Source organism: Lytechinus variegatus, chromosome 1 (assembly GCF_018143015.1).
Source record: "Lytechinus variegatus isolate NC3 chromosome 1, Lvar_3.0, whole genome shotgun sequence".
In the NCBI taxonomy this organism is placed as follows: Eukaryota; Metazoa; Echinodermata; class Echinoidea; order Temnopleuroida; family Toxopneustidae; genus Lytechinus; species Lytechinus variegatus.
In genome coordinates, this window is record NC_054740.1 from 76771049 (window position 1) to 76795284 (window position 24236).

Below are 24236 nucleotides of genomic sequence, written 5' to 3' on the forward strand. Positions count from 1 at the left end.
TCTGCTCATCCTACTTGATCTTGCGGCTGCTTTCGATACGATCGACCATGAGATTCTGCTTTCTAGACTGAAATACAGATTTCGAGTGACTGGTACAGCATTGCAGAGGTTCATGTCTTACCTGTCTGGAAGAGAGCAGAAAGTGCGCATTCAACACCTCAGATTCAACACCACTGCGATGGGGCGTGCCTCAAGGATCGGCAATCGGTCCGATTTTCTTTATCTGCTACACTACGCCAGTTCAGGACATCATTCAGGCAGTTTCTCTACAATAATTTACGCTGATGACAAATAACTTATCGTCTCCTTAAAGTCTTCGGAAAGGGAGAATGTTGTAGGGAGACTGGAAATATGCCTCCAGGAAGTACGGAACTGGATGGTGAGCAATCATCTGAAACTTAAAGACAGCAAAATGGAGTTGCATCATGTTCCATCTCCTTTCAGACGAGTGCAGGAGGCTCTCCCTTTGACATCAATGATTGGCCAGGTTCTGCCATCCCCTGTAGTATGTGATCTGGGTGTCATTTTTTATAAGAATGTGAACATGCGCCGACAAGTTAGTGTAAACATTGTTTGTCGCAAGGCCTCATTTGCTCTGAGACGTATTGGAATGATTCGGTCATACCTTAGTAAGAATGTGACTGAGATCCTCATTCATGCTTTTGTGTCTTCCCTTCTTAATAACTGTAACAGTCTCTTGTACGAAACCCCGGACAAAGATATAGCAAAGCTCCAAAGAATCCCAAATTCAGCCGTAAGTCTTGTCTCCAGATCCAAGAAACACAATCACATCACCCCAATCATCAAAGAACTTCACTGGCTACCTATCAAACCACAAATTCGCTTCAAATTCCTTCTAATAACATTAAATGCTGTCCATGGTCTTGCCCCTCAATATATTTCTGAACTTGTTTCTCCATGCATCCCCTCTTGGACACTTAGATCATCAACTCAACTACTCCATCAAGTACCCAGACTAAGAACTAAGACGCATGGTGAAAGGTCCTTCTCCTACAGTGCCCCAACCCTTTGGAATTCTCTCCCCAGTACTCTCCGATTACAAAATAATCCTGAACTTTTCAAATCACAACTTAAAACATTCCCTTTTAATGAAGCTTTCAAATAGGCCTTTCCCAATACTTATGTCATACATGTATGTAACTGATCTATGTTGATGTTGATAATTGTTATTCTAAGTAATTCCTTATGTCGTATAATTTTCATTTTTGTAAAGTGCATTGAGAGTCCTTTGAGAGTCCTGAAATGCGCTATATAAGAACTACATTATTATTATTATTATTTCATTTTGATTATTATTACCCACAATGCAGTTCTTGTTTTTCTGGCAATGAACTGGCCGAAATTATGGTTAGTCTTATTTCAGGCCATTAAACTTTTGATTGAGCTGGGCAAGTACCTGATTACCATAATAAAGTCTTAATGTACTGTTAATTGTGACTGTTGTCAATGAAATAAACAAAATCTATCGAGGAATTGATTTTTAATGATTTTTTGATGAGCTATTACATAACACGTGAGTGAATGTGCACAGCAAAAACTGTGGTGTTAACCGGTTTACACCGATGTTAAATTGGTGGTGTTAGTTTTACACCTATAGGTGTTATTACAACACCTTTTGTTGTTACATTTACACTCTTTGGTGTTATGTTCAATCTCTAGGCTGCTATTTTAACACCTCAGGGTGTGGTCCTCTATTAACACCAATTGTTGTCAGTTTTAACACCACAGTTTTACAGTGTGGGTCTGTAATACTCATGTGAGCCCATAAGTTGGTTTTTCTTTTTTCTTTTATTTTTAAACAAGTGCATACCTAGTTACCAATAATGCATGTAGCATTTCCATTTATTTGAAAGCAGGATAAAAGAGCATTGTAGATTAAATGCCTTGCTCACGGGCATAGGTGCCACGGCCGGGGATCGAACTCGGGACTTTCCATGTATAGCCAGGCGCCTTAGACCACTCCTTCACGGCACCATTACTGATAAGATGGTTTCTGATTAAATGTGTTGTGTTTTGGCGCCATCTTGTGTCGATTTTATAATGCATAGCAGTTAATTCAATGATAGAAGTAGTAGCAGTAACAGCAACAGCAGCAGTAGTGGTGGTATTTATAACTAGCTTAGTAACAGAAGTGATAGAGTAGAAAAGGCAGTAGTAGTAGTAGTAGTAGTAGTAGTAGTAGTAGTAGTAGTAGTAGTAGTAGTAGTGGTGGTAGTAGTAGTAGTAGTAGTAGTAGTAGTAGTAGTAGTAGTAGTAGTAGTAGTAGTAGTAGTAGTAGTAGTAGTAGTAGTAGTAGTAGTAGTAGTAGTAGTAGTAGTAGTAGTAGTAGTAGTAGCAGTAGTAGTAGAAGTAACACAAGCTGAATCATACACATCAAACAGAAGCAAACGGAGAGGAGAAGATGGAACTTAACTTTGAAGACACAGGAACAAAATTGAACTGTACTCGATGAAGTCTAGTAGTGCACTGTTTTATTTGCTTGGATTCTTGGCCTCAATAAAACTCAGAATTGCAGTACAAAATTAATATATATTCAAATCACACAAAATCAACCTATTAAAATAAAGAGAATTGAGAAGCCAAGTGTAGAAGTGGGAGAGTCTCACATACTAGTAGTAGTAGTAGTAGTATTAGTAGTAGTAGTAGTAGTAGTAGTAGTAGTAGTAGTAGTAGTAGTAGTAGTAGCAGCAGCAGCAGCAGCAGTAGTAGTAGTAGTAGTAGTAGTAGTAGTAGTAGTAGTAGTAGTAGTAGTAGTAGTAGTAGTAGTAGAAGTAGTAGTGATGGTGATGCTAGCAAAGATTTCAAACATTACGACATGTTCAAATTGATATCATTCTCATTCATCGTTCAGGCGGTATGTTATGTGAAAGATTTATGTCTGTAACCTGTTCGAAAATGAATTGGTTTGAGACAGCTGGCCTAAAGGGCTAGTATGCTAGTATTATAAATTGGTTCTTTGCACACGCAATGAAAATGCGAAATCCACTTATTTTTTTCTTTGTAGAATTATATGAAAAAGTACAGATCTTTAATCAAAACTAAAATGAATAATTGAATGAAATATATGCATGGATGGTTCATCAGGTTCACCCACACCACACATACCAATCCAAACGCGCATTAGTACACACATACCCACCCTTACACCCTTTCACATACCCCTACCAACATACACAACGCACATTCACACGCACGCAAACTCATGCACCCACCTTCCCCACCCTCCCTCCCCTTCTCTTTCCCACTCACTCTCGTCCCCTCCTTCTCCCCTCCCACATCTCCCTTTCTTTCCTTCTCCCCTTCCTAACTCCGTCTCCCTTTCTCACTATTTCTCTTAGCACTTGAAGTGGTGAGGTTGTGGGCAAAGCGCCCCTGTGCAATGTACTAGTATTGCAACGCTGTCGTTGAGGAGAAGCTCAAGAGAATACAAACATCAATCATGATGTCCCCGCGTATGCCTAGGTGCTTGTTTGCCACCAAAGTATAAAGAGATGGTCAACGTGAGCTGCTCTTTGGGGAAAAGAATGGAAAGGGTCCTATCAGCGAAAAGGAGTCTATGCTGTAATAGTTCTGCTGTCCAATAATATGCCAGGCGCATATCCCTAAGTGTTGCCATAGAGACACTGTCGCAGAGAAGGGAATTGAGGTATGGTATCTTTCCACTGTTTGTTTGCTCCAAACAAAATGCACCATCTCCTAATCAACGCATTGTATAATTTATTAGACGAACGAGATATTAAGCACATATATCACAACGGATATTATAGGACTATCCTCTAAAGGAGAGAGAAAAGAAGAGAGAGAGTGTGTGTATATGTTAGAGAGAGGGGGAGAGGGAAAGAGGTGGGTTTGGGTGAAAAAGGAATGTATTCAATGAACATAAATAATATTAAAAACAATCTAAACGATTAAGGACAAGCCCACCCCATTAAAAAATTCATCAAGAAGCATAAATTTGAAAATTTCATTAAAATCGGGTGGTCGGTATGCAAATGAGGGGACTAATAAATTAAATATATTTTTCCGCGGGCAACACCCCCTGGAATTCTGTTAGGTGTTAAAAAATGGGAAAATGTAACCAAAATAACATTCACTTTGTTATGAAACCCTTTATTTTGCTATACATCAGCAAAAAAAATGAAAAAATAAATCTTTCCCATAGCCCTGATGGTCTCACCCACTCACTATTTCTGTCGTATTTCACTACATGAAATATTTTTCATTGTCATGTCAAACAAACGTTTTTTCCTACCTGAATATGTGGTTTCCCATTTAACATTTTTTTGTTCAGTATTCAGATCTGAAAAAATTAAATATTGTATAATTCAAACAATAAAAAAAATTGTGAACGAGAGACATCATCAACTCTCTAATTTGCATGTCACTGAGTTGTCCATGTAACCGTTTTATGAAAATTAGGCGAAACTTTAAATAAGAAATTTTACATACGATTTTGATGAGATGTCAGCGTTGTGCTTGTTTGGTTTTTCTCTATTGATTAAAAATCAAAAATTTTCTGGGGTGGACTTGACCTTTAAAAAAATGAGACTCCCCATTCTCTATCGCGTTTACTCATTTGACCTAGATTGCTTGGAATAATTACCTTTAAGAAATAAAGATCTATGGAATTTTCTACGGGTCAAGTCCTTGCAAACAAATAAATTCTAATGAAATATTGAAAATCGATGTTTTGTGAATAAGGCAAAACCATTTTAATTTTTTTCTTTATATGTTCAATTCAACATTTTGAATGTTTGAATGGGGATTTAGCCTATGCATGATAATGGCAATAATAATAATAACAACAATGACAATTATGATAATAAAAATAATGATTAATATTAATAATAATGATAATAGTAATAAATAATAATGAATAATAATAATATCATCTGGACCATGATATGTCGCTTTATATCGATCAACGTGCATGAACAGATTAAGATGAATACTGTAATGACGAAAAAAATAGAGAGCGTTAGATAGGGAGAGTGAGGACAGAGGACGGGAGTAAAGATTGGCCTGGTACAGTTATACAATTTTATTTTTAATATGAATGAATATATCATAGAGAAGCAGATATTGATATTTGTATTGTTGCCTACCGTACACCTTGGTATCTACCTCATACTTCTCGCTATCCTCCAGCTTTCCTCTCCACTCTTACCCACTCGATTGGATGTTTGCTAAACACACAATACCTGTTTGCAGATACTTCGGTTCACACATCGTACCGGTTCTCGAATCGTTCACAGACAAAATAGTATAGTGGCGACTTAAAAACCGAACATCGACAAATCCCTCGTCAGAAGAATATTTGGCGCACCAGCAGCGAAACATAGTCACATTGAAGTACCGCACATCATTGCTAAGGTAAGTTTCTATTGTCTTATTATCTTCCTTCCAGCCACATCAATGTTCAATGAATAACATTCATCTGCCGAATATTCATCTTTTGAAATGTTAAAATTCTCCTCGACGTGGACTAATCGTATATCTTCCCTTTTTTATATAATTGTAAAGATTTTTCACATTTACTTGATAACTTGAAATAAAAACATAAGCAACCATAACTTTCTACGAAACTGCTTAATGCTGCGGATACTCCCGTGGAGAGGTGAATTGTGTTCGATGTTTCGTAATATCTCAGTGGCAATCCAGTCCGATTAGGTATATGAAGTACTTTCGATGTGTTTTGGGGCCATTTTGAACTGGTTACCGGCCGGACAACCGCGGTCATCGTAAGATGGCCGGGGCTCGCAGGTAGCATCGGAGGGGTTACTGGACAAAGGATCTTTCTTATTTCCCACCCATCCTTGACACATCATTTAAGTTTCGTCCGATATCCGGCTGTGAATCGACCGGTGTCCTTGGGCTTAGCATTCGGGAGGTCAAGTCCTTGAGAGCAAACATCGGACAGCATCGGCCGATTATCAACCAATGCCCGGACATTTATCACTATCCAAGCGGTATGCATAGATGTATGATTGAGTTATGGCTAGTGTAATTGACATCGGCTGGAAATCTGCCGGACATTGGTTGGTGATCGCAGATGCATCGGGCGATAAACCGCGTCATTTCGCATTTAAAACTTTCAGCGCATTTGTACACTACACAACAGAAGAGGATGCCAGGAGGGAAGGTATATCGGCCGACAATGATCACCCAGACATCGCACAATATCCGTATGATAATCTACTAATAATCGTACGATGTCCACTTCATCGTCTCGCTATCGCACGAGCACCTTAGGATTATTCGGGGATTAGTATCAGACGTCCTGTCGGTGTCAGGCTGTTAATCGCTACCTCCATGGCCAAAAAATTCGGGTGTATGGACGGCCTCCTCACGATGGCATTTGTGTCTGCAATGAGTTAAGTATTATTTGGCCGGTGAGGACAGATAAAAAAAAATCGCTCACCCCATCGGCTACCCCGATTATCCACGATGAACGATATTCACGTTTGTTCTATACTCTACTTTTCGAATTGTACCCATGCACACAACTCATTATCTCTCTATGATCTCTGAGCCACTTCAGATAAATGGTATAATTAACATCCGCATGATAAGTTTATTAATTGATTTTCATTCTAGCTGACAAAGAAGTTCAAAGAAGTGCGCCAACTAAACAACTACTTAACCTTTTGCGGAAATCTCAGTTATCATGTAATTGTTATAAAAGGCATGCATGTTGTTACATCTGAATAAGAAGGAACGCAACCTTCAAAATTCAAAACTTAATTATATATGCTCTAATATTTCTTATCAATAATTCAATCTTTGGTTGTTGTTGTTTTTTGTCGTGAAGGTTTAGATTTCTTGTTTAATATTTATGTCTTATCAAATGAATGTCGTTTCTTGTAACATACTGTGAATCTTGTATACATTATCGTTTTTTGTATTTACTAAAGATTCTTTCCATATTTCCATTAAACTTTAAACTATATATGTCTATACCAGGATGTTATCTCATTCAAATTTTACTCAAATTCTGATGAAATTCTGAAAAAAGTCGAATTATTCTTTAAAAGTTAAACAGCCGAACTTCACTAGAAGCATTTCGTAAGGTGTCTATCTACCACATTATCTATTTATTTCACGAAGATTGCTGTAATTGCTCTAAAAAGGGTAAAATTGTATTTTTCATACATATATTATCTTATAGGGAAATATTCTTTGTATACAAAAAATGTGTCTAGAGCACGATCTGTTGGTGTATATTTACATATTAAAACATTTGAAAATGGTACCTGGATATTCCAGAGGCAAATAGACTATAGTCTTCTATTTCAATATTGCAAACAACATTTCAAAAACAAAATATTTGTCTTGTTTTCGTGGGTTTTCTTTATTATTTGGTATAGAACTTACACGATGTAAGTTGTTGAGCTCTCCATGAAAATGTCATCTGATATTTCCGATATTTTCAGTTTGCAAAGGAACCGATATCGGATGTAATTTTAATGGATTCTTGCGAAATGAGTGCTGTTCGGGAGATGTCTTTAGAAGAAGATCTTGGGAATTAAGATAAGAGGGCGATAACAGTATGAGAAGGAGGACGATTGGTAATGGTAATCAATGTACGCCGCTATATATTTTTTTTTTACTTTTCATTATCAAGAGAGTCGTTCTGTTTAATGCAATGATGTGTCGGACCCACCAATCCTCTTTTATAATATTCGGTTGAGGCAAATCATTATTCTGATACCGATTCTGTAATCATGCAGGATGCTCCTCGATCATATCCGAAGACCATTAATCAAAATAAAAGCCTTTATGTCGTCCTCTACCGGTCATAAACTTAGTATGAGCAGGTTGCATCCTATAATGTGACACGTTCCAAATCGTGATAATGACTTTAAAACTACATTGCACTCATGATCCAGCCCCTTTCTCGTACGGATTAATACTTAGGTATGTACGATGTGAGAATGGACCGGCGCCCCTACTTTGTTTGGGCAAATAAATTTTTCATATATTCCAAACTCTGTTTTGTTTTTATTATTATTGATATTAGTATTTCATGTATTCGGCAAAAACCTTCCTTAATCGATTCCTCCATGATAATTAAGTGGGGCCTAATTTCATTCTTAATCTAACCTGTCTGTCTGTCTCCAACCCCCCTCCCCCCCCTCCTCTCTCTCTTTCCATTAATATTGTTCATCAACTTTCAACAGGTAAAACGTATTTGACATTCTGTATTAACTATTTTGTCGTCTGCCTTGATAAGCCACGTTGAGGGGGAGGGGTGAAACGAGAGGGGTAAGATTTCTTTAAAAGGAAGAGAAACGACAATATGTGTAGTACACGCCGCTTGTTTACCAACATTAGCTAACACCGTATCTCTTGCAAAATATCATAATTTGCTAATACGTTGTGAAAAAATCTTATTGAGCGCGCCAAGTTGCATGGTTAAGGTATGAACCATCGTAAGCAAGGAGTGCTAGAGCTGTCAATTCTTAGAAAGAACTTCGTTGACTTACTATAATTAATTGCATTCATATACTACTTTAATTTCACCGTTCTTGCTATAATTTTTCTGTTCCTTTTGTCCCCTTTAAATCACCTTTTTTGCATTTTGGGAGAAATCCACTTCCTTTACCAGGCCTACATTATAATCATCTAGGGCGGGATATTACTGTTTCTTTTATTTTATAATAAACCTTTCAAATAATATCATAACCAATATTCATCTTAGTATTCCCCCCCTGCACTTGCCCCTCTTTCATCTTCGAGGCCTGCCTCATTCCTTTCAGTTGTATCTGATTAATAAGGTACACAAATTAAAGCTCTATTAAAGAACTCGGATGCTGTGGTTTCTGACACGAGAAATTCAAATTAGTTAGTAGACCTAACGATAACGACGCGTTGTACATCACATTTGACAACATTACAGCTTTGTAAATTATATCCTAAGTAAATGAACTACACGGTTCCAACGTTAATTTCTCAAGATGACACACTATGCTCGTCCTGATATCATTTAAACACTGCACATGTAGGGTATAGGAGTCATTTGCATGTAATGGGGCTTTTTGTTTTCTTACCTATTCACCATTATTCATGCCCATCTAAGAAATTTGCTGTAAATACTGTACCACCAAACTTCTAACTACATCATAGACATTTCATTACCTTTTCAGTACTGTCTTAAAGATATCATTTCAGCAAGTCGAAAGGGCGTGGGTCTTTACGAATTCTAGCATATGAAAGGGTGTGTGAGTGTGTGTGTCTGTGGGACCTTGTATTTAAGGGATGCGTGTGTGTGTGAGGTTGTGTGTGGGGGTGAGGGTGTGTCTGTGGGACCGCGTATTTGAGGAATGCGTGTGTGTGTGTGTGTTTGCGTGGTTGTGTGAGGGTGTGTGTGTGTGAGGTTGTGTGAGGGTGTGTGTGTGAGGTTGTGTGTGGGGTGAGGGTGTGTCTGTGGGACCGTGTATTTGAGGGGTGCGTGTGTGTGTGTAAGAGATGTTGTGTGTGGGGGGTGAGGGTATGTGTGTGCATGTGAGTGAGTATAAATGAGTAGAGATCTAAATCTAATGGCAAAGCACAGTGGTAAAAATACTCGTCTTTGAATGCGAGTTTCATGGGGTCAATATACGCTGCTAGACTTATGACCATGTATTAGTCATGATTAAATGTTTCAGTTTGACAAGAATACAAGTGGGAGTGTGTCTTTTTAAAGGTGTCGGTTTGCCAGCATATTACAGAGCCATTTCCACCACACTCTAAGGACAATGTTCAGGTATATGCCTGAATTGATTTTTTTTGTATTTCTGAACTAATCTGCATTATGTATGTTTTATGCTAAACCATTCTATTTATCTAATCGTTATTTATTAAATTATGATATTGACCATTATATTAATTTTAACATTAAGAATTATCCATTTGCCCTTTAGAGAAGATAAGAGTGACTCTTGTTTCTCACTAATTATTTTTTCGATAGGGTACAAAGTAGAGTTTACAGCATTATGCCATAGCAAAATATTGAAGGGAATTAGTATTCTTTTTTCCGATGCATAATGGAGAGTTGATAATTCTGACGGAAAATGCGGGTTTTAAAAAAATGATACATTGGTCGTCATGGTATCCGATGCTATACTCACGCCTCGTCGGTAATTGTTCGAACGAAATTGCTCGACACAAATTAAATGGACAAAATGTCAATTGAATCAGTTCGGCGTCGGAAGGCATTTGATTTAAGAGGAATCGTAACGCGGACTTGTTCCCGTTTCAGTTTTATTTTCACAATATTATGCACCCACTCCCTTCGCTCATAAAATGTCAACCAACCTTATTCTTTCAGACCATCCCACTGTGTCCATTCAATCTCCTCCCTGTCATGTGCTCTCTTGACTTCTCCCTCCTTCTCTCTTTATTTATTTCAATCATTCCTCAATTTCTTTTTTTTTTAATTATACTATCTATACTATATGTAACATATCTCTCACCCTACATATCGAAATATATTGTGCACTTCACTCAGTTGTAGCAACCAGGTACCTGGCCGAAATATTAATTCCTTGAAATTTGTGCAACGAGAAGGTGGCCAGCTGAACCCAGGGTATATAGTGGAAACTAGCGCCTTGATAAAATTCTGGATATCACTATTACAAGTAATATCCTCTCTTTCCCTGACTCAGTCACACGCATTGGCATAAAATGAGGTGGGGACTTGGGGCACTGGGTCCCAAAAAATTCCACCACCAAGAAAAAACAAATGAGAAAAACAAAACAAAAGGAAATTGAGTAAAAAATGATATTTGTTATCAAATTCTGTCGCAATCTATATCACAGTTTTATTTTCATCTGAAAAAGTCTGAATATTCGGGCCACTTATTGTTTGGGGCTCATTTTTATTGTGCCTCTAATCACACACATGCACACCCATGCACATTCCAGGGCGTGCCAATTTGTATTCCTAACTAAATTGGTGTCACCTTTCTAGCACTTCTGCTTCTTCATGTCCTGTCATCTTTCTGCTCCACAATACTTCATTTTCTACCTCTTCGGCTTGTCATGCATTCTTGTCGCAAGAAGGTCGCAAAAGCCACAACTGTATCCAAGGCAGTAGCGATCTTTTTGCGGGTAACTATCGTCAATTCCCTCTGCTCCTCGTACTCCAGCACTTTCTCCAATCTTTCCTAAATTATAAATGTGACACACGATATCACGTACCGCCTCAAAACAAATAGTAATTTCAGCTATGTAAACTTCCATGCAATATGTAGAGGATCACATGCAGTGAAGACGAAAACCATAGGCTCACTTATACCACATGGGTACAATTGTCTCCCATGAAACATCATTTCCTTCATAAATGATTCATGTTCCCGGGTTCTTTCTGGCTTCGATAGGAAAAAATATATTTCCAATTACATTAGGAGTATTGGATATCTTCTTTTCCATGCAGCCTCTGTATCGAATCATAGACCCATTACTTGAGAGATACTGGACATTTTTAGCAAGGTACCCTCGCTTTAAAGGATGGAATCATGCTTCAAAGCAATGGAGGACTGTTTTCTAAAATCTTTATGTACATGTTGGTATTATGATGACAAACACTCCGGGTAGCAACCATTATTTCGTAAATAGATCTAAGTATTTAGATCAATTCGTTTTTAAAAAAATCTTTACTAACTTATTAACATAATATTGTCGTCAATCCATCGAGGATTTCAATTCTGAACTTCAATTTTTCTTGATTTTTATACTTTATGTAATCCGCTTAGGAAAGTAAGGGATTACCAAAAGGAAATTACAGAGTGGGAGGGGGTATAAGGAGAGAAGAAAAATTACCCAAATAGTAAGAATGACAAGTGTGATGTATGGATGATAAATTAATGAATACAATAATGTCTGTCTGGAGAGATAGACTTGACCCATAATACTTCTCTCACGTATGCTTTGATGGTGATTTGAAGGATGCACACTTAAAATGCTAAGCGACATACAATGCAAACTGTCCATTGTGTTAGGTAATGTACATATATATATATATATATATTATATATATATATATATATATATATATATATATATATATATATGTTGTGGGCAATTATTATCCAATTAAGCGAATCACTTACCCAATTATTAGTTTTTATTACCCAATTTGGACAAGTTTTAGCCAATTGCTGTGTGGAAAATATGTTGCCAAGGGTTGGTAAAAAGTTAGGCATTTTTGCCCAACTATTTTAAGAGTGTGAGAAATAAGCAGAGTAGGTTATAGTTTCCAAAGCAGCTATCTTGATATTACAATGACTGACAGCATTTCCATGCTATAGATTTTGTTGGAGCAGCGAGGTTTAGACAATCGGGTTTTCTGTGTTCGTTTGCTCTAAAAAAGAAAAAAAAATAAAACTAAACATCAAAGAATAAGTAAAAACAAAAAGAAGATGCAGCCCTTGCTAGGTACGTCATAATGCATTGTCAAGAATTGTCGTATTGTTTTTTACTGAAACTACTGCATGGGTGCCGTTTCATAAAGCTGTTCGTAAGTTACTTTAATAGCGACTTTAAGAGTGACTTTAAAAACGACTGGTGAACCCTTCTTACGCGCTAAACTATCACCAATTCAATATACCATTTACCACAAGAAAGGGTCACCAGTCATTCTTAAATTCGCTCTTAACTTACAAACAGCTTTATGAAACATGCACCAGTACTGGTAATAACCATCTATAGACACAACCTCACTTGATACGTTCATTATAAAGCTTTACATGCGGAGAATCATGAATCTTCCCCTCTCATAAATGGAGTTGATAGCGAAAGATGTTTTTTCTTTTGAAAATTATTTGATTGTCGTCAAAATTTTATACTTTTGATTATTTAAGAAAGGTGTAAGTTATTATTTGAGTAGTAGGTCTGGATATATCTTTTCATGCACTGATACTCATCCGCCATAAATTTCCCTGATTATTAACCAACGTCAAACATTAATTCTCAGGGTCACAGAGATATGTGCACTTTGCAAGCGAGACTTAATTCCATAATTAAATGAAAGGTTTCAATTATGGGCTTAATTATTCTGAAAGCTTTGAGCACGTTTTATAATGGGATATACTAGCCTAGCTAGGCCCGGAATTGATAATCCAGATTATTGTGTCATAATAGAAATACAAAACTAAAGGTAGTCAAGGAGCATTATCCAATGCCAATCCGACTTTTTATGTTCGCATTTTTCATTTGTCACAATAAAAATATACAAAACATGCGTTGTATTTTAATAAACTGGAACATGGATAGACTTTGAGTGACATAAAAAAAATATCGTAAATAAAATGTTCTGTAAGCCTATTCAAAATAATTTAAGTTAACCGAGCTTTAGTTCATCTTGTTCGTACTCTGTTTATTATGTCAGAAAAAAATCCCTAAGATATATATCCATTTAAATGTAACAACATGGTTAAATCTTATCATTTACTAATTGAGTTGATGTACATCAAATTCAACCATCTCCTAATTTTATTTCCTGTGCACGTCTCATCTACCATATAAGCCACACCGTGCCAACAACTTCTCCCCTTCCTCCTTCTCCTCTTCCTCTTCCCCCTCCTCCTCCTCCTCGTCGTCCGTCTCCTCATCTTCCTATCCTCCCCGTTTTTCCATCCTCCCTCTTTCCTTCCTTTTACTCACTATATCCTCTTTCCCCAGAAATTCACAAACATGTATTTTCAGCAAACCTCTTGTATGTTTTTGTACATTATATTCTTCCAGGCATCAGGTCATGTGTAATAAATACCTCGTTGATTGTGAACACGAATGGGGTTGCGCGTGAAGATACTGACTATTTTTGTTCGGGGGTGTAAAAGATGACTTCCGCTTAAACGGCGGAAATGTGCATAATGAAGCAGCCTCCTTAAAAGCATGGCCCAGGCTGGAAATTTTATATTTCAATAGATAGAGTGAAATTCACAGAGCAAAATACTGAAAATTTGATCAAAATCGGATAACAAATAACAAAGTTATTGAAGTTTAAAGATTTGCATTATTCCGAATATTCATTAGATGGGCTGATGATGTCATATCCCTACTTTTTCTTTTGTATCTTATTATATGAATCTAGGTTTACTCAAAAATTTTCGACCAAGAACTAAAACAATTGGATTGACAACTGATCAAGTACAATAGTTATTTATTGCCGCAACTCATTTTATAATAATGGAGACACATCATTTACACATATATGAAAAAATGAAACAATTATGATTTCATGTAATAACATAAGAAAAAGGAAAGTGGGGATATGACATCATCAGCCAACCTAATGAATATTCATGACGATGTGCATATAACTGTTTTCACAAAAATATTGATAAACTATAAATTTTATTAACTTCATTATTTTTATCCGATTTCAATTGAAATTGTCAACATTTTGCTCTGTGAATTTTACTATATCTAGATAATAATATTTTTCAGCCCGGACCATCCCTTTAACTGAGGTCCGTGCATTCATGTTGGAATAATACGTCAATTTATTAGCATGATAATATGTACTCTTTATCTAATTGGATATTAGTGGTAGCATACTTTCAGGACATTGCTGATTATACATAAAAGGAATAGAGAAAATTAAATTTAGGGATATGAGAATCGAGTATGATACTCACAACTGAGCATGAAAAAAAACACACAGAGAAGAATGAAAAAATATTCATTTTTCAGGCAGGTGATGTTAATTTAGTAGCTGTAAATAAGAGAGATTATTGATTTATCAATTTATTTGTTTGATTAATTAATTAATTAACTCTTCTTCTTTACTTAATTTTTGTGTTCTTTGGGTAAGATGACATTATGTGCGAAGTCCTGGCTTCAAAATTAAATTTACCACAAATTTATTGTTTGTTTGTTTGATTAATTAATTAATTAACTCTTCTTCTTTACTTAATTTTTGTGTTCTTTGGGTAAGATGACATTATGTGCGAAGTCCTGGCTTCAAAATTAAATTTACCACAAATTTATTGTTCTCAAAATACAACCAATCACCAAACATAAAAAATAAGTCATACTGTCTTATCCTTGAGTCAGAAATTTACCAACGTTGTGTGGCCCTCATACCGGGGGTTTAGGTAACCCATGCATGGGCAATGATGGGTTAACTGAACCCCGGTATAACTTTAGCCCACCTTTGTAAATTCGGGCCATTATTTCTAAACAGAATTTATGATAATCAAGCAATTTCAATATGCCAATCTTAAGTGACATTTATTGGCGAATGTGAGGTGGGGTAATGGAAAACGCAAACTTAAAATTTCACACTTCTTTTCATGCGATCCATGAAGCGAAGTCGTTTACGTTAAAGAAAATGAAAATCGCGGATGACTTGACATGTAAAAACAATCGAAATAAACGGAATTATTGAGCGTATGTCAAAATTTAATTTCCTGTTCATCCAACTGGCAATTAATTAAAAGGAAGTGTGATGTAGTAAATTTGAAGGATTGCTTAAAGTACTTACTATTCAAATCACAATCCCATCAAGGGTTTACAATTTACACCGAAATCTGACTTGTTATTAAACAAATATGAAACTGATGTTTAACTGGTTTCCCCGGCGTGGATTTAAGTGCTCAGCAATAAATGCCAGTCATATGCCAGAGATAATTATATTTGTTCTTTGACTTCCCCGTCAGTATAAATCTATGCGGTTGCATAATTTACTGAAGGCCTAACAATTTCTACACAGTAAGAAAAAAAAGCACATTGCCTAACCCTGTCACTCTAACAACAAGTTGTTTAAACTTTTTAAACAACTTGTTTAAAAATAAGATTAAAAAATAGTTCTTAGAGCGATGGGCTTAAACAACTTGCTCAATATTTTGAACAGCGTTTTCACAGTGCAAGTACATCTCACTTTTTTATTTTTAAATTTACCATCTTAATGATGCTATGTGAGGTAGTTGGACAAGCATCTTGTAAATAAAATCAATGTTCTCAACTGTTGTTGAGAACCTTGTTATAGTAATAGTTTGTGTGAACCGAGAAAAGGGGATAAAAGTGGTGCATTAAAAGAATGCAAGGAATTATAAATGTATGGCTTTTTGAAAAATCAAAATTTGAAACTTGTTAACAAGGCCTGTATCTGTAATTTTTATGTTTTCTGCTTAGTACATTTTTTGGGGGGCGGGGGTGGTGATAAAGATAAAAAGCACAATTTTCGATATAATTCTGAGTAAAACTAAACAAAAATGATATGACAAAGGACGTGAGTACTGCGGTCGGATATGGGTTGGCGAGTTCAGCACGTATTTTTCATCAGATTCGAATGAGATAGATGTAGCATCATTTCATGAACCGCCTATACATAATGCAAAACAACGATCAAAGCTATAGGATAACTCTAGCGAAAATAATGTGCATTACGTTTATTTTCCTTTAAAATACCCCCTGTAAAACGTCTCCGCTTTCCTTCTCATTTCCATCGTTCATAAAAGTAGGCGAACTAGGATAGGTAGCTTCGACGATCAAGTTTGTTTTAACTAATCTTATCGAATTGAAGGAGCCTCGGGTCCACATTCTTTCATGATACGATTTATCCAACATCCTTTCCTTTATACACATTCTAATAAAACTAGAGCTGAAAGCTATATTCCAGAGTAATCTATTTAGGTGTATGTTGTTACCGATGGCATATTCTTGAGTTCAATGTCTATGTGTTCCAGGGTGTGTGTTCCTTGTGTCATATAGCTCCTGTATAGGAGGGGACCATCTTTCGGAGACCTGCCTGCGTATACATCAACTGGTGGAATAAGCGAAGATTCTGCCGAACTTCCGTAACCATGGTAACATAATTTTGAAAAAAAAAATGTTTTTAAACATTGTAGGCCTATCGCTCTGAACTAACATGTAATAATCGGCCAGAGGGTCAGCAAGTAGTGCAGGGGATAAAATGAAGAAGAAAATGTGCATTTTGTACGGAGTTCCAAGATGCCATTGATAATTGTTTGCATGAAAATCTACACAGATTTTATGTAAGTGTTATTTAAGAGGAAGTATGCATTAGAAATTGTGTTTGTTTAATACCGCAACATATTTTTTCCACTCCATATAGCAATGTGAAGACTCATTCGTGTCCGTCCACCCTCTCGATTTTCCTTACATCCGTTTCTGCAAGGGATACTCCGGGCTGAAAGAAATTATAGCTCAATGAATACACTAAAATTAATTGAGCAAAACGCTGAAAATTTCATCAAAATATGATAACAGATAACGAAGTAATCAAATTTCTAAATTTAGCAATATTTTGCGAAAACAATAATTTGCACGCCGTCATGAATATTCATTAAGTTGGCTGATGATTTCATGTCCGCACTTTCATGTTTCTTATGTTATTAAATGAAATCATAATTATTTCCTATTTTCCGTGCTGGAAAGAAGAAAGTGCCACACATTGTCATCACACTGTTTTCAAAGAGTGGACTATGTGAAATTATTCACACTAATAAAATGCTCAAATTCAACAATGTGAAGATATTTTCACAGATCGATCAGAAGATCGTGAATCACGGAAATATCATGAAGCCGAAAAACTTCTTAGATCTACTTCTTATTTTTCCGCAGTTTCACCTGCATCCATTAAAAAATTAATCACGTAATTTCTTTTTGCATTACGTGATGTTAAGGTAATTACCGTTATTACCGTTAATGGTTAATTTTCGTGCCATATGAGAAACTAATCGTCGCAATTTTGAAAACAATATCATCTACAGCTGAACCAAAATCAACGTGATATGATAAAGCAATCGTGTGCAGAATAGACTGTACAGAACTAAATATTTCGTAACGGATCATTTACAAACTATTTCAGCAATTTCTATTTGCAACGCCACATATATGCCAGAGAGTTGAAGTCTCCATCTTTTACCTCCAAACTCTAACTCTTAATCAGGAGTTTGACTGATCACATGCACTCATACTCTCAACGCCCAGTATTCGATAATTCGCTACTCAAGTCATTGCCGCCAAAACTTTGTGGCATGAGCCCCCGCAACCGCCCCCGCTCCCCCAAAATGTCTTCTATATCTTTACGAATTAAACCTATGAATCCAAATCTTATGACGTAAAGATCACTTACGCTGCTACCCTATTCTCTTGATGTGAATGTACCACCGATAATACATTGGAATACGGATAGAAAATCAATATAGGAAGTGAATATTTGATGTCACTATCTCCCTTTTCAGCATCATCTTTCATGGAGATCTAATTTGTCGAATAAACATTTCCGATACATCTTTCTCCAACCATGACCATGATGCATGCTTTCAACCCTTTCGTAACTCGATGGACGATTGATATATTATTGATTCATTTACATGAGAAATAGGTTTCATGACAGAATTAATGTTCGCGCACTGAAGTTGGAGTCTACGTTGTAAGATTTATTTTGTAGATGGTGTGTGGACGTGAGAGGGAGTGTGTGTGAGTGAGGGTGTGTATGTGAGGGTGTGTGAGTGTGTACGTGTGAGGGGTGTGTGTGGGTTTGTATGTGTGTTTGGGTGTGTGTGTGTGCGTTGCATGTTTTGCTTGTCCTTGTTAAATATATCCTGGCTTAATTTTCCTTCATTATTTACATGTCTTTTTCCGTAGTGTAGGACATCACTCACAACATGCACAAGTTTGCTTCTTAATTTTAGGGTTCCTAAAAAACTTGCAGTGTTAACTTGAAACTTAACTTGGCTCTTTCGCATTCCTTGTTTTCTTTTCATTCATTCATGTACCAAGAAAAGTGCCTGTCCTTGTTAAATGTACATACATATGTAGTTCATATCCTGGCTTAATTTTCCTTCATTATTTACATCTCATTTTCCGTATAGTGTAGAACATCACTCACAACATGCACAAGTTCGCTTCTTATATCTTAGGGGTCCTAAAAAACTTGCAGTGTTAACTTGAAACCTAACTTGGCTCTTTCGCATTGCTTGGTTTTTTTTTCATTCATTCATGTACCAAGAAAAGTGTTTGTTTTTTCAGTACAGCAATATATGCCTTTACATGGACATGATAATAGGGCAAAAATCGGACGTTTAGGCCGGTTTAGGTATATTAGCAAAAAGTTTACCATCATTTTTCATGAGGCATTCAAGGACGCTTTCATATTCTTTCTCTGCTCTCGGTTGTCAGCATCTTTAATCGACTTTAGTGATCAGCTGTGTTTTATTCACAGATCATTTTAAAATGTAATGTTTTCATTTTAATGTTGAACTAAATAAATGCTGAAAACAATTGACTAAATAACTGTCAACAATATTCGGAGTATAAACGAACTCACTGCATTTTCTGTCGTTTTTTAGAAAGTCATTTTCATATTGCAAGTAAGAACTATCTAGATGCCATCGCTCTGAGTAGGGAGTGAATTTCATCAAACACCCAACAAGGACATTCCTTTTTACATCTATGTGATAGCCGAGATAGGCCCAAGGCACATATCACTAAAGAAGAGAGAAAATCAATTTTTCAAATCAATTTTTAAATCATGTATTTTGTTATTCATAAAGCTTTGCTGGAGGTTGAGAAGCTTCACTTTTCAATATCAATGTCTGACCTTTCAAATAGACATAAAGTCACGGTGAAACTATGATTCTGATTTTTTCCCCTCCAATATAGCATACAATGTATAGTGGAAAACCCCGTCTACAGTAGAAAAATGATTAAAAAAAATAGAGGCTATAAAGGTTTGATCATGAAATACACACACGCAATCTTCCCACCTTCTCCTTTACGTCGATTTTCCCAACCTTTAAGTAAGTTAACATACTGATTTTGATCATATTTCACATACAAAGGATGATTCGATTGGTGGAAATTGATCACGTGATGAATTGTATCTTACACAAGGTGTTGTTGTGCCTTCTGCTAGTCTCTCATGTTAAAAATGTTTTCCATTTTATCTAACTTGTTTTTTTTCCAAGGTAGAATTTGAAACAAAATACAATCACTCTTTATTTTTGCAGTTTAGTGGATCAGACAAACTATCAATTCCTCGATGATAGATGCTATTTTCCCTCAGCTTCTCTTGCAGCAGAATGATATACATCCGAAGTATTCTAGGTAATTAGAGTTTTCTCCCTCCATCACTTTCACCAAAATTATTTTCTATCTCTCACTTCTAAATCATTCTCTGAATTCGATTACTTTTTTATTATCAAATTATGTGATCACAATATTAAAATCCTAAACCCAATCGAGTAGATAATATTATCACGCCATTTCACTATCTGAAAAAAAAATCGATCTACAAACAACGGTTGAAAACAACAAGTGTATATACTTATTCTAATCTCGTAGTACTCGGTTGAAATTCTTCATATTCCTTACACGTAACAGACGACCACCACTGAAGGTTATAATCTGAACAAATCTCTTCTTTACTTTCATTATCAAGAAACCACGCAATTTATTTCAATATCGAATTTCATTTTGGGACGCCGAGGGCAGTGTTAGGAATATTGTGCGGTTTAACCAAAATTGAAGTACAATGATATATTTGCAATAAACCTCGTAGAATAGAGATCAAAATATATCCATGGCTGTGCCCTGTAGCATTTACAAAAAAATCAATGAAAAGATATCTTACGATTTATACCAAACAAAACGACATGGTACAAGTTCTTGCACAATTGAAACATATCAATAATTGTACTTATTTATGTCTTAGGATATTCTTGATCATATTTTTTTGTTACTTATACAGGAAAACATTCGTCCATTGCACAGTAATATTTTTTTTCAAGCGCTTGTATAGTTGTTTTGTAATCTTTTTCATATTTGACGGTTAGTATAAAGGGGAAGGACAATATGCGTGGTCATATAAGCCGGCGTGATCCGGGGGGGGGGGGGGACTTAGTATATAATGCATAGTGGGTATGTGCCGCGGAGAGAACCCCCATTTTTACACTGAAATTTCCATTCCAAGGCATATCATTTTTGTCTTATTGAAAAAAGAACAAAGGAAGCCGCTCCAATTATCATTTTCTTCCTATAGAGAAAAAAAGAAGAAAGAAATTCGCTCCAAAGCTTCGCATATTTTTCGATACGCCGTTCCGATCGCATTGATCTGCTACAATGAGCTGCAATTTTGGTGAAAAGCGGATGCAGAGCGCTGTCCGACCATCGCCTCAGCTCTGCGCGAGCGCACCCTGCGGAGGAGCGCGAGCTGCATCATGCACGCATGACCTAAGGCGTTAGGGATGCATATACGCACTCACACGCTTGCGATCCGTTCCAAGGACCCCCGTTTTCACAAACATTTGTAGTTCCGAAGCCCGTTCCGAGGACCCTCCTTTTGACAATAAGCCCGCTCCAAGGCCCCCGTTTTTTGTCTCGCCCGCGGCACACCCCCACCACTTTTTTGGTCGAGTGTCCCCCCCCCCCCCCGGGGCGTGATCCCTTTAGATTTGTGATATGTTTTGACAATATTCCACAAAATAATGTCATTCTTCAGGCTTTTCTTTTCCCTTTTCCCCTTGGTCAGGAACTTTCGGAGGATAGCATACCCCCCCCCATACCCGGCTCCTTATGCCAGTGCTTCCCTACCCCCCCCCCCCTCTTTCTCTTTTCTTCTCCCCCGGTCTATCTCTCTCCCTTTCTATCCTCCACCATGATATTCCTCTATTCTACATCTTCTCAGGTGAAAACACTTCCGAGAAAGAGTGCAATGCAACCTACTAAGGGATGCATCAAATTTGCATGGTTAGTCTCTTAGTGGATGATGTGCTCATCAATTCTTGATGTACCAGGGAAGGTATAGCTTACCGCAGAAGAGGTGTCGTGTCTTAGGAGAATGACCTCTACACACCATGGACCTGATAACTGATAGTATCATCAGTCTACCATTACTTCACATCATGGCTGATAAATGAGACCCGTTATGAAATAAGAACAGATTAGAATGCTGAATACCGCCGCCAAAGCAGCGTCCGAATGCTAATTTTGTTTACGCGACATGCAAATGCTTGAAATGGTTGCATTGAAATAACACCTTGGCTTAATGCTTATGGTATGCCCCCCCCCCCATGTCACTGGGAAGTGGAGTGCTTGGTGAGCTTTTTTACCAAAACTACCCTCATTTAGTAGTAAAAATAATTTTCTTATCTTTTTTGTTTTGTTTTTTGTTTTTATTTGCTTTTCACATTTCTGTTGGACCAAACTTACCCTCATTTTGTATTGAAAAGATGTTTTTTTTGGGGGGTTGTCAGATTTAAACAAGCACCCCTTGTTAAAAAAATCGCTCCCAGTGCAATATGGGACATAATGCTTATGGTACTGAGTACCAAGCAAAATCGTTTTTTACAGCTACAGTAGAATTCATTTAAAAAAATGCTAGCCGATGCACATTATAGTTCATTGGTTTCATCTTGTCATTGCCTAGGCCAACTAATACATAATTTTGGTTATGGTTGTTGACAAAATACATGTCTATATATCAGCATTGTACCCCCCCCCCCGGAAAATCTTTTGAGAAATTGTTCAACCATTTCTTAATGACATAGGAAATACATTTAACAAAACCCAAAAATCCTTTGCACCATATAAAGTAGACAAATGTGATTTTAAACAAGAATGTATAAAAGTTTAGAATTACTAAATCATTTTGAAACTTGCTTTCGTAATCAATGATGGCTTGGAAGGAGTTATTGTTTGCAGTGTACATAGAAAGTTGTGCTATATTTCATCAAGTATATGACTGCTTACTTCAAAAGTAGACGCTCGATTGAAGAAAATGCCCCCACGTTGTACTATGCTTCGCCGCAATAAATCAGCAATAGCTTTGACAAACACTTGACGATATAAAGGAAGAAAACAGGGAATATCGGATTTTTTGCAATCATACAGGCCTGACTTGATGTACGACGAGGCGCAAACAACGAAATGAACATGCTGGAAATAATGGTTCACTTCGTGTTCCCTGAGGCAGGTAATGTAATCATAAGGTGCATAAAAAACCTCCTAAAATATCCTAATATATGCTGAGATTGTGAGTCAGTGCTGCTCATTGGCGCAACCCACCATATCCACTAGATGACACCCCCTCCTCCTCCTCCTCACATCTACCCTCCTGATGATTCAACCGAAAGAAATAAGGTTTAAAAAAAACGGTTATGATTACTGGCGTCTAGATGGGGATGCCTGGGGGCACCGCCCCACTCCCCCTCCCCCAACCAAAAAGTTTTATATCCAAAACAAATAGAAAATGAACACGATGAAGGAGGAAAATTGCAATAGTGTATCGAAATATATCACAGACTAAATTTCCATTAAAAACCTCAACATTTTCACTCCCTTACGAATTTCGAAAGAAAATTTTCCCCATACGCTTTATTGCAGCCCCTCCAAATCGTGCTCATAACCTATACGCCATAGACTGGTTCTGACGATAATGAAGATGATAAATTGGTTGGGGTATGATATTTACCATAATTTTGTTGGGAGTGGTGGGAGCGTGGGAGGTCATTGGTTGTTTGGGTATCACCGTGGCTACAGTTGGATATGGCAAGGACGTTGATAATATTGTAATGATGACGTCGATGATGAAAATGTCGACGACAATGACGGTAACGACTATGTCAATTATGATAACTTTGTAATGAAGATGGTGGTGGTGACGACAACAACGATGATGACTACGACGACGACGATGATGATGACAATTATAACATTTGAGGTGGCGATGATAATGATGAAGACCATATTCAGTAGGTTGATCGTTGTGATCATGAATATTAGATTATGATTTTGAATTATCATGATTGATAAAATGTGATGATTGTGGTCACAATAAGAATGACAAGAATGAATATGATAATGAAATGCAGGATATTATATAAAAATGATGAATAACTGATTGTTTAATGCTGACGTTCGGAGATGAAATGTAGTTTTCATCAAGGTCAAGCTTTGAGTAGAAAACTTAAATCTTGTCAAAAATTATAATTTTATTTTCTTCTCTGCAGTTTTTTCTCCTATATTCTCTTGACCCACCTATGTATGGAAACTACCGTCTGGTATATTCGGCATCCCTCCGGCTCTACAAACTGTCGTCATAATTAATGGGAAAAATCTTTTCTGTGTAATTGAATATTAGAAATATTCGCGACATGTGTTTCATGAAGTTTTATGAAATAAAAGAGTTTATAAATGACATTTATTGACGTGCTACATAGATTCTCCGAAAGGGAAATGCTACAATAATTCTTTTGAAAAAT

General features: G+C 36.7%; 1 protein-coding gene across 1 annotated transcript in view; it reads left to right on the top strand.

Annotated features, from left to right (window-relative positions):
• The first annotated feature begins 5253 nt into the window (after positions 1-5253).
• LOC121423564 overlaps positions 5254-24236 on the top strand; it is a 31482-nt gene continuing 12499 nt past the window's right edge. Inside the window, exon 1 of the mRNA XM_041618926.1 lies at positions 5254-5394. The gene's annotated coding sequence lies outside the window, so the exon portion shown is untranslated. The remainder of the gene's footprint in view (positions 5395-24236) is intronic.